We start from the raw sequence: 11372 nt of genomic DNA, 5'->3' as shown, positions 1-11372 counted from the left end.
ATGCATAGTACAGATCAAAAACATCTGCAAAAAGTACTATTTAATGTCTGCCATTATAAATCCAGTCAGTTGGACAACAGAAGGCAGAAGTACAAGGATCTCTGACAGAATAATGAAATGTTGAATTAGCTGAATGCACCATGGCACTGTAACTGAGAAAGAGAGGTCAGGGGTGTCACAGTGTGGAATGGGCAGCCAGGAACAAGCAATCCTACGTACTTGAGGCCTTCTGTTGGCTACACAACCACGGCTACTAATGAAAAGATGACCTGTTGTAATGAAACCGTGATTGAAATGTGAACCTGCAAAGCCTTTTGCACTGCTGCGGAGCAGAGGGAAATCAGAGAAAGTCTGACAAGCACTGTCAGCAACAGTAGAAAGACTGTGTTGTGGGAGAAGAGTAAATTAAACCTAAGAACAGGGCAAAAAATACATCCTGATTCTGCTAGTAGTTGAAAACAGTAGCAACAGCATCTACAAACTTAATGTGTTTAAAAGGGAAAATGGTATTCTCTAAAATGTTCAGCTTCTATCTGACAAGAGCCTAGGACACGAATTAAGATAATATTGCTTGGTCACTGTTTCATTTTATGCTGATTTGCTGAAACAGAATACACATTTTCTATTGCTCTGAGCTGCTTAACCTTACCCCTCTCTCCCCTGCCAACAGAGAGAATGATACACACACACACATACACACTTGCACTCACACACACACACAGATAACATCTATTATCAAATAAAGAACTAGAAAGGAATCTAAGCACAATGAAAACATTTACAGGGCAGATCCTCATTTGGTGGGAATCAACTGAAAGCTGAAATAGCAATTTTGACTAGCTAAACACCTGAGCCTTAAAATGTCCACCACAGTTTAGAGCAAAATGCAGATGAAGTATAGGAAAAAAAAAAAAAAAAGTCAGCTTCAATATCATAGTATTACAGAAATATTTTGAATCAATACACTTTGTACTGAACAATAGACACAAGCTGAAATAGTTCTCACCAAGGAGAACATTTATTTCTTAATATTTTATAATTAATGGCCGATTATCCAGGCCAGTCATTTGATAGTTTCTAACCTTTTGTACATTACAAAAATAACAAATAGTTTGCTTTAGATGAGTCTTACTTAAGTCATGAGGCAGGCACGCTAAGAAATATTACCATGTCCATCATCCAGAAAAGGTCTGCAGCTCAATACACTTTCACACTAAAACTAAAGATTATATATTTTAAAGGATGAGAAAAGAAACATGTTCATGTTTATGATGTACGTGTGTCTTGAGGACTGAGGACAGAGCTACTTAATTAGATAAATAAATTAGTAAATCAGATAATGTATCCAGAGAGCTGATATAATTTTGGTGACTAAACCCTTGAACCTCCACATTTAAAAGTCTTGCAGCCTTCCAGCAGTGGAGTTAGATATGGGTCTGAATCGAGGTGCAGAGGGGCTCAGCTGCCCCATCTGGAGCCTACCTGTTTTTTTGCCAGCACACTGCTGGGCAGCTCCATGACTGTAGAGAGAGGGGTTGGTGAGGGATAGTGGCCCTTGTGAAACATGGTAAAAAAAGCAACTGGAGAACTCTGAACGAGATTTAATCCAATTGTTGTGTATTTATCCACACCATTTCTCAGCTGACTTATTATGTGAATTGATACAGTAATTATGCACAAACAAACAGCCAGATGTTAGGACATGAAGGATGAGTCCCTGGTTCCTTCCAAGCAGTGGAGTGATGCCACTGACTAAGAGAGCATTACCAGCTTCTGCCTCAGTCCCACAAAAATTGCTTTAGGTCAGCAGGGCTATGAGGGTGGTGAGGCACTGGCACAGGCTGCCCAGAGAAGCTGTGGATGCCCCATCCCTGGAAGTGTTCATGTCCAGGCTGGATGGGGCTTTGGGTAACCTGGTCTGGTGGGAGGTGTCCCTGCCCATGGCAGAGGGTCCCCCTATAGGAATTTTATAGGCCTGGCTATCTTAAAGAAAACAAGCAGTACTACTCTAGAAGGTCTATGCAGAATTAGTAGAAAATAGACTTGTGCCCTTTTCAGTTTCTGTGTGCCTTTTCTTGCTGCTGCCCTTGTTTTTATCACTGGCAGCCATTAAAGTCCTTTGAAACAATACATCTTCCAGTCCTTCTTTTGAAGTTACTGTTGAAAATTTAATCTACTTCAGCAGGTCAATGAATTGCTGCATTGGTGCTGATGTCAGTACATGCTTGAAATCCTTGAACTGTGTTTAAGGCCTTGCCTCCATTCCCACTGTCTTTCTTCATGAGTTTTTTGTTTTCTTAGATGAATTGATCAAGCTGAATACCTTTCCACAAGCTTAAAATAACTAATATGATTAACCACATTCAATATGACTTTTGGTCTTGCTGTTAAAATTTAACTCTTCATGGCACAACCAGTCATAAGGCAGGGATTTTGGTTTTGCAAGGGCTTTATTTTTGGAGTGATACATTAATTTTGAGTTTGACTACAGTCAAAGAATGCTAAGGAGCCCACGTCTAATAAGCTATGATTTGTGATATATGATCGGAACTAAGGAAATCCCTAACTTGGGGCTTTTTACCTTTTTTAAATCAAAGAAAGACTGTTGACGGATGGGAAGTCACACTTAGCAAAAAGTAAAGATGATTTGAAAGGAATAGCTTTGAAGTAGATGGCAAAAACTCAAAAGGTTCCTATGGGGTGCAAATGGTTTCACCAGAGAATTTAACAAAGTTTCATTTGTTCCACATAAGTCTGCTTCAGTGCTCCCAGCTCATAAATAATAATGTAGGTGCTCTAAAAGGCAACCATTCCTCTTTGTTCATTTTCTTTCACCTACAAAGGGGGGTGAGGACAGAAAAAAATTCAAAACACACAGAACATGCAGTAAAATCTGTAATGCCTGGAATCAGATGAAATTATAATCTCTTTCTGAGAGCATATCACTGAATATATGCATGATAACTGTAATGAATATGTGAATAATATGCGAATTTTGAACACTTTTTTATTTCTTTTGTTGCAAAAGGAATGGTTCTGTTTGGTATCACTTGGTATTTGGAATGAAGTATTTAAGACTGCTCTGTGCATATATTTTTTTTTTCAGAGAAGAATATAAAGAGATAAATGACCATTTGAAATACATGCTAACCAGTACACTTGAATGCAACTAAAAATTAAGAGACAATCTTGAATTCAGGAGATATTTTTTGTAGCATATATTTTAACATTTCAAATAGATTTATACATATATATATTGTCAGGAATAGTGCCAAGTTACCTTTTATGTGTGTGTTTCAGTTGCCATAGTAACAGTATTACTTTTGTTAACAAGAAAAATGCTGAAAACTTCTGCATAGCCCTGAATGGACAGACTCCTTGGAGATAATTTCTACATTGGATCCCTCTCTCTCTGAGAAAATACTTCTTCGTTCCTCTTTGAAACATTTTCAGCATGTTTATTTAACTGACATAATTTGAATTGAACAGATTTTTGTTTGTTTGTTTGTTTTTCAACTATTTTTAGAATAAATACTGTTAAAATATAAAATGTGTTGTATCAGATTAGGTTGTGCTACACATAGTGGTCCTAATATAAAACCTGAAAATAAACAAAAGGAAAAATTAAACAACTCTGTATGTTCTTGTCTCAAGTTGTCCTGAATGTCAAGGTTTGTGATCCTAGACATTCTGGCATGACTTATTTCAACAACAACAAAAAAATGCTTTTTAATCTGAAAAAGACCCATTCTATAATAGAGATCAGAATTCATAATTTCTTACACAGAGAAAACTCAATGTGATTATACTAGACAAGTAAAAATAAAATCACCTCATACAAAACTCTCTCCTGCTTACTGTTTTCTTGCAGGTAAATCCTTGCCCCTGTGCTTAGCCAAGTAATTTGGAGAAAACTTTCACAGTTCCCCTTGTTTCCTAGGAAGGTTGTCTTTCAGTCTCCACTGAGATGTGTCACTGTTTCCTGCTCTTCTCACTAATTCTTCTCTTCTGCCAGACGTTTTTATTCTTGCTGTGCTTTGCTCAATGCTGTCTTCTTTCTGCTACACTCTACAATGTCCAGAATCTTGCCTCCTGCTTTTGCTCAGTTGTTCCTGAGCAAATCAGAAATATCCCCCTCTCCAGAGAGTTACCCCGAGCCACAATTGTATTGCAAAGAACACCATGCAGCTGAAAGCAAACAGATCAACCTTACAGATTTTCACACTCCTATACATTTGACCAGAGGCATGTATTTCCTCATCTTCAGTGTCACAATCTGTGGAAGAAACATATCACAAACACAGCTCTGCTCCAGTGGGGACAAGAAAGAGATTCATCCACCATTGCTGCCAATAGCTCCTTCCCTTACTCCATTCATCCATTTGTATTGTACCTGTTCTTCAGTTCCAGAACTGAACATGTGGTTTAAGTAGTTACAGTCCTGAAAAGCTGTCAGTTTCCTTATTAGAGGACTCTTCCTTAATGTCATGCAGCTATATCAAAGTTTTTTCCAGTTCAAATTAGTTCATTACATCATAAACTGAAACCTATTAATTTTCTTGAAACTTCAAGTTTTGCCTCAACCATATACTAAATATTTGAAAAATATTATTTGAAATATATATATATACTTAAATCAAGTAAACAAGGTGCAAAACAGATTTACAACTTTTACTTCAGAGCTACTGTGAGCTATAAAGTCAAACTATAGTACCTTCCATAAAGTCAAGCATACAAGAACAAATATTTGTTTCTTTAACTATATCTTACACCTATTATATCTTCACCACGATTTAAGCAGAAATTTATAATTCAGTTAATTGAAGGATTTCATAAAATTATTTAGGCAGAACTCCTAGTGATATCTATTGAGGTTTTGGTTCAGTTAAGACTCATCAGAAGGAGTGAATTGTATGTTTTATTCATATAATCCTAGCAATCTCCAGCATAAAATGCTAGAAGAAATATCATAATCTGACAGTTTATAAAACCAGCCTCTGCTCAGCACTTGATTAAATCCTATTCCACCAATCAATGGAAAATTTTATGTTGAAATCAAGGGGGTTTCAACTGATTTGCAGTAAACATTTTTTTTGACTGTGTTTGCTTTATTTTATTTTATTTTATTTTTAATTTAATGCTTTTATTTTCATTAAATTTTATGTAATGTTGTTGATCCTTATAAACACTGAATACTAGTAAGCGATTTCACTTTAACATTAAACTTTTTTTTTTCTTTTTTTTTTTTTTTTTCCAGAAGTTAAAATTAAGTCCGAAAAATGAGCTTTTGCTATGCCTTCGGAAGGATTACTTGCATTAAAATAAATAAATAAATAAATTAAATAAATAAAACCACCAACAACAAAAAAATCAATTTAAGGGAGTTTTGGTGTGTGTTTCCATAGATGTTTTTGTTGTTGTTGTTGTTGTTTTGTTTGTTTGTTTGTTTGTTTATTAATGTCTTCTTAAAAATATACCAGAAGAAAGCAGAAATATTAAAGTTAAAAAACCCTCACTAAAATATTTTTTTGTTTTGGAAGAAGTCCTTCAAAATTGTCACACCAACACCATCATTTGTTACACAGAAACATGGGGAAAAAAAGAAAAAAAGAAAAAAAAGAAAGAAACCTCTTACCAAATAGTTGCAGAGTTAAAGCAAGATACTACTGTGGAAGCACAGTGGGAGGGTAAAATCTGTTTATGGCAAGATAGGTAGGCATGCTGTGAAGAACCCAGCTACGGTTAAATGAGTAGAGATTTTATTTCAAGTAGCCCACAGGAAGCAATAATGTTCTTTTCTTGGGGAGGAGTGGGAGGACTTTGACAGAGAGAATCAGAGAAAAAGTAGGCTTTTATTACTGTGGATATGGCTAAAGTGTGTTGTGTTCTTCAGAAAATAAGGCAAGCAAAAATTGTATTTACAGTGTGCTGGCTGTTCTCTGTTGACTCTCCAAGTCCATACTCATTGTTTGTGCAGCATGAGTTAGCCCTTTTTAACTGGGGAATTTTATACTGTATATAAAATACTACCGTGTAATATACTGTAAATCCATGCTCTAGCTTGTGTCACAATAATTCGACTAATGACACTATGAGACACTTCAGGAGGAACATATTATGTGTGTTACAAGAGAAGCAATGGACAGAGCCTCAGCAAAAAAGAGACAATAAATTTTTATTGTAGCACATGAGTATGGGCTGATTACATCTCAGTTGAAGCAAATATTCCCCAATAATAGTTGTTTTCTTTTTCTTCTCAAAAACAAAACAAAACAAAACAAAAAACAGGTAAAACCATCCAGTTTTAAAAATCCATTTTGATGTTGCTAAGTTTTATAGCTCTATATCAAAGACAAAACATAAATCAAACTTTCACTTTAGTTCAAAATGTATCCCAGTTTTATGTATAAAAATTAATGACTTAACATTCTAAATCCAAATGACTTATTTTATTTATTTATTTTTTCTTGAAGAAAATCTATCACGTGTTGACAGCAGAAAAAGCCAGGATCTGACTTCTCTGAACATTCTAGAGAGGCTTCCTTGTACTTAACCCAGAATAATGCATAAAAGATTACTTTGTTGGCCATTTTGGTAAAGTAAAACAGTGATTATGCTCAAGATATAAAAAGGCTAAATCAGATATAAATGGGCTAAAAAAGGTACATGGGCACATCTTTTTTTTCATTATTTTTGTATTTTTTGTTTTTTTATTATTATTTTTTCCATTAGACACAGAGGAAGATGACTGTAGATGAGAGGCTATCAGGCTGGGAGTGCTGGTATTTACCACACAATGCAAATACAACCACATATGAAAAAGGTAACATACAGGTAACCTTGTATAATCTCACTGAATCATTGGCACATTGGTGAATAAATGAAAACAATTGCCTGACATATTACAGTATCATCCATCACTACAGTATCTGAATACTATTTCTCTGTCACAGGCTTCACACACATACAACAAACAAACAAACAAACAAACAAAAACCATAACATGCTGAAACTGGAATGGGCAGTTGATCTCAAGTGCTTTACAGCAGTTCAGACAGGCTGAACCAGCCAAAAAAAAAAATTAATTAATTAAACTTGAAGCCCATAGTACAAATGTGGTACAAGGCACCTTTATATAGCCCCTGAAGTGAAATTCACATTTTAACTGCTCAGCAGAGGTATCAGGAGGCTTTTTTTTTGTTTCTTTTCTTTCTTTTTTTTTTTTTTTTTCCACTTTTACTATTCCATAATATTGTTGATTTGTTAAAATTTATTCTGTATATTGGAATCAGATAACTTTCATCCTGTATACAGTGTAAAACTTCAAAATATGAACTTGACTGAATAGCAGGCTAACATTAACAATTTGATGAATGTCATATTGACTAGAGGAGTACAGAAATAAAGACAGACAAAGTTAAAGCAACACTTTCTGATTTTCTGTGAGGATGATGGTGAGCAAGATGGCCTCCACTGAAATGGAAAATGCCTTCCTAGAGACAGCTATTTCCAGCTGTAATAATCTATGAATGTTTTCTTGGACATATAGTATTCATTCATAATTGCATGGTTAAAAGATTGTGTGTAATTCTAACCATTTCAAGAGGAGTAATTTCCAATGGGAGACACCTGTCTAGAAATGCTAGCGGGATTTAATAACACAGTACAAAACAGCTTAGATTATGAGAGGAAAAATAAATAAATAAATAAATAAATAAGATCCTGACCTGTTTAACTGACCTGTTTAACAGACTGAAGATTGAGGGAGGATGTCCATCCAGAGTTTGACTGACCTGTACTGCAATGAGATCTCTACTGTAAATTATACAAGGCTGAAATTAGCTGGAGGTAGAAAGAAAAGTTTCAGAACAGTCTTTCTATAAAAACAACAGGGACAGGAAATCTTACAAAAAAAACTTTTAAACATTTATAATCTTATAAAAAACTTATAAACCAGTTTTAAGACAAGATCTACTCCCTGTGAAGAGGGATTGTATGTGGGGGTTGCTTGCTCAAATTCTTGTTATGGCCTAAAGGTTACACACAGGTATACAGAGCCAAGACTTTCTCTAGATAAAGTCTTTCAATCAAAACACACTGAATAGTTATTATCTCTCCAACTACAGTACCAGTAACATTTACAGTCCAAATTACTAAGGAAATAAATCATCATTAATAGTGTTAAAAGTGTGATATGCGGAAACCCTTTGTAGTCTCTGCCCATTTTCCTTAGTGCTATGCTCACCCTTTCAGGTGGCAGTGTGGGTTGTCCGAGTCCTGAGCTATTCTCTAACAGTAGCTCAACTGCCAGTGTTGGGGTCCCTTCCTTCTTGGTACTAGGCTCTGCTACTGGCTGTATATTTACATTTTTTCTTAACAATCTGCTTCTTATCCTTGGTTCTTATCCTTACAGTTTGAAAGTGGGACACTAGCTTTGCCAGGCTCAGCATGAAAGTTTAGTATATGTTATGCAACAACTGCTGAGGTTTCTCAGACTTTTAAGATACGTATAGCATTCACAGAGCTAAGTAAAGGTAAATAATGAGTTTTTCTTAGACAGTTGTTACCACAACAATAACAAGGTCAAGCCTGTGCAGGCCAAGGTTGGGCAAAACAAATCCTGAGGCCCAACTGTACTGGGTCAATACAAATGCTAGCGTTTTACTACTAGAGGTAAAACCATATAACTTGCAATAGCAGGGGACTGAATTCCCTGCCTGGAACAAATGTCACCACAATAAAAACAAGGTATATAATTTTAGTTTGCTGTTTTCAGCAGGTAAGAAAGTCCACAGTCTTAACTCAGGAAAAATCTCAAATATATATATATATATATATATATATATATATATATATATATATATATAAAATATATATCACAGAGAGATAAAATTAAGAAGCACATTAAACAGGTTTGCATCCAAGGTTTTGATCTCTTTGAAGGGATCAGCTGCCTGCATAACAAGAATTTCTACACAGTACTATCAAAGGTCCATCTAATGACGTCCTCTCTTCAGCAATGGTTGACACTTTCATGTTTTCTATAACCGCTTCCTGTTGTGTTTTTTTTTTTTTTTTTTTTTTCTCCTTAGTCCATATAGATTCAGTCTATATTTTAATAGCACTGTAGTCTTTTCTCTCAGAAGAAAGTTGAGGAAAATTCTTTATTTTGTCTGTAGCAAAAGAATTAAAACATGTTAAAATAAAAGAGCTGACAGACATTTGTCTAGATTCTAGATTACACAACAAAGGGCAGTCTTATATGGTGTATAAGATCATGCTAGGAATCATCACTAAAGAAATATGTCAGAAATCTTGCTGTGTTCCATTTTCAGATCAATCCACACTTCAGAATAACACGTGACACAGTCAACATCTGAGAAGCATTTCAAAGCAGATTTCTAAGACTGATCTAAAGAAGATCAGTTTTAGTTGATTAGGTGGAGTTTGATGTCATTTGGGTAAGGACATTTTCTTTTATTTGGATGTGATTAAGTTACTAAGTCTGAATCAAAAAAAAACAAAAATTAGAAATATTTTATGAATAGGTTCTCATTTACAAGTAGAATTTTTGATATCTTCTTATGTCCCATTTTTGAGGCATTCATTGTCAACAAAGAATAAAAGTCCAACAGTTTTGATCTCAGACTCAGATGCTTCATAATAATTTCATCAGGAAATAGTAGTGGAAGCATTTCTGCTAATGTGTGTAGGAGGTTTATTAATATTTTTGAATTTACAGGACAACATAATGAACAAATACAACATTTTCAGAATACGTAATCAGCCCCAGAATGAATAGTTGCCTAGTGAGTCAGACCTCAAAAGCATACTGTACCACAGTGCTAGGTAAACTAAAGAACACCAGAAAATGAATAAACATAGCAAATTTGTTACATTTTTCAAATGCTGAAAAGTGCATAAATGAAAAGTAAAAACATTCTTATTTCTGTGAGGAGAAAATAATATAAACCAAAATCTCCCTCCCCCACCTCTGCCATCTACAAAACAGCAAAATGTGATTAAGAATAACAAATGTGGTCCATTTCAATACATAAGAAATAAAAGCTGCCTGTCAATCTTTTTGATAACATCATATTGGAAAGGGGAGGAACTGGAGGATATTTGTCATACAGGATCTTCTAAGCCACTGCTTAAGAAGATAGTGGCTAAGAGAAAAACAGTAAGTAAAGACTGGGATAAAAACTGCACAGAAGATAGACAAAAATTGTCATTGCTGGGGAAAAAAAAAAAAAAAAGTAAAACATGTATTTACTAGAAATACTTTTAATTAGTGAAGTACTTATATCCAAAAATACTGTGGTCACCTAACATTTTTGGAATCTAGTGGTTTACTAAACCTTTCTGATTAGTAAATGGCAATATTTTTAAATTAACATGTGTTTTTTTTTTTTTTCAAAGTTGTTATTTTGTACATAAGAAGTGACTTGCAGACATACACAAAAGCAAACCATCAAAAACACAAAAACAAGCAAACAAACAAACAAATTATTCCTAAAAAAGGGAAATGTATTTTTCTGGTTTTAATTGAATAGTCTGTGTGAATAAATCTTATGGCATATAGATTAAATCCAAAGCTGATGGCTAAAGGAAGGGTAAACTGTCAGACTTTCTTACCTGCTGTGGAAAAAACATTTTTTTTTCCTTGCAAGGTAGGGCTGACCTATAGTAAGGAATGGTAATAATAAGTTTATATAATTGAAAAATGAAAATGAATTCATTTTGATAACTGGCAATACTTCTGAAAGTGTTAAAATTATGTAAAACACTCTACTCAGTTCCAATAAGGAAAAAGATTCGTCTCACTTTTTTTTTTTTTTTTCTATTGCATACATTTAGTTCATAGCTCAAATCATAACACGTATGTCAGTGACCTGAGCTACCGTTTCTCCATGTGTTTACTTCACTCCATTCATTCCTTGAATAAAACAATTACCAGTTACTTTAAAAAGAAGCCAGTCAAACATGTTTTCTGTTATAGAAGAAAAGGTTGGTAAAAGGGAAGAAGAAGGAAACTTACTGAATCTCTGGGATGCCAAAATTCTGCAAAGTAAGATGAAAAAGATGTTGATTGAAATTCAACAGTAACATATTGGTGGTGAGATTTCTGCAGCAATAAAGAGATGAAACACAGAGGGAGCAAAGAAACCACACAGAGGTCCCTAGATAAAGGTAATTTGCAGGGAGAGGCCATTCAATGGGGATCCAGGGTAACAATGAAGTGTCACAGTTGCTTTGATGCCTTAAAAAGTGAGGAGCTTAGCATTGAATACTATGCTAGTAGTAAGAGTACTAACATTTATACATGCATATAATTATATATGCACATATAAAGATAATTTGTTTAAAAA

The 11372-nt window shown here is 34.6% G+C and overlaps 1 long non-coding RNA gene across 1 annotated transcript; it reads right to left on the bottom strand.

The window, feature by feature from the left end:
• Positions 1–10638: 10638 nt before the first annotated feature.
• Positions 10639–11151, bottom strand: LOC137851904 (uncharacterized). Its single transcript, XR_011093562.1, has 2 exons — positions 11042–11151; positions 10639–10684 (listed from the first exon to the last, which is right to left on the bottom strand). It is a non-coding gene; the product is annotated as an uncharacterized lncRNA (long non-coding RNA).
• Positions 11152–11372: the final 221 nt, after the last annotated feature.

The sequence above is a fragment of the Anas acuta genome, chromosome 2, assembly GCF_963932015.1.
Source record: "Anas acuta chromosome 2, bAnaAcu1.1, whole genome shotgun sequence".
In the NCBI taxonomy this organism is placed as follows: Eukaryota; Metazoa; Chordata; class Aves; order Anseriformes; family Anatidae; genus Anas; species Anas acuta.
Note: the sequence above shows the minus strand (reverse complement) of the source record. Positions and strands in the feature narration are given on the sequence as shown.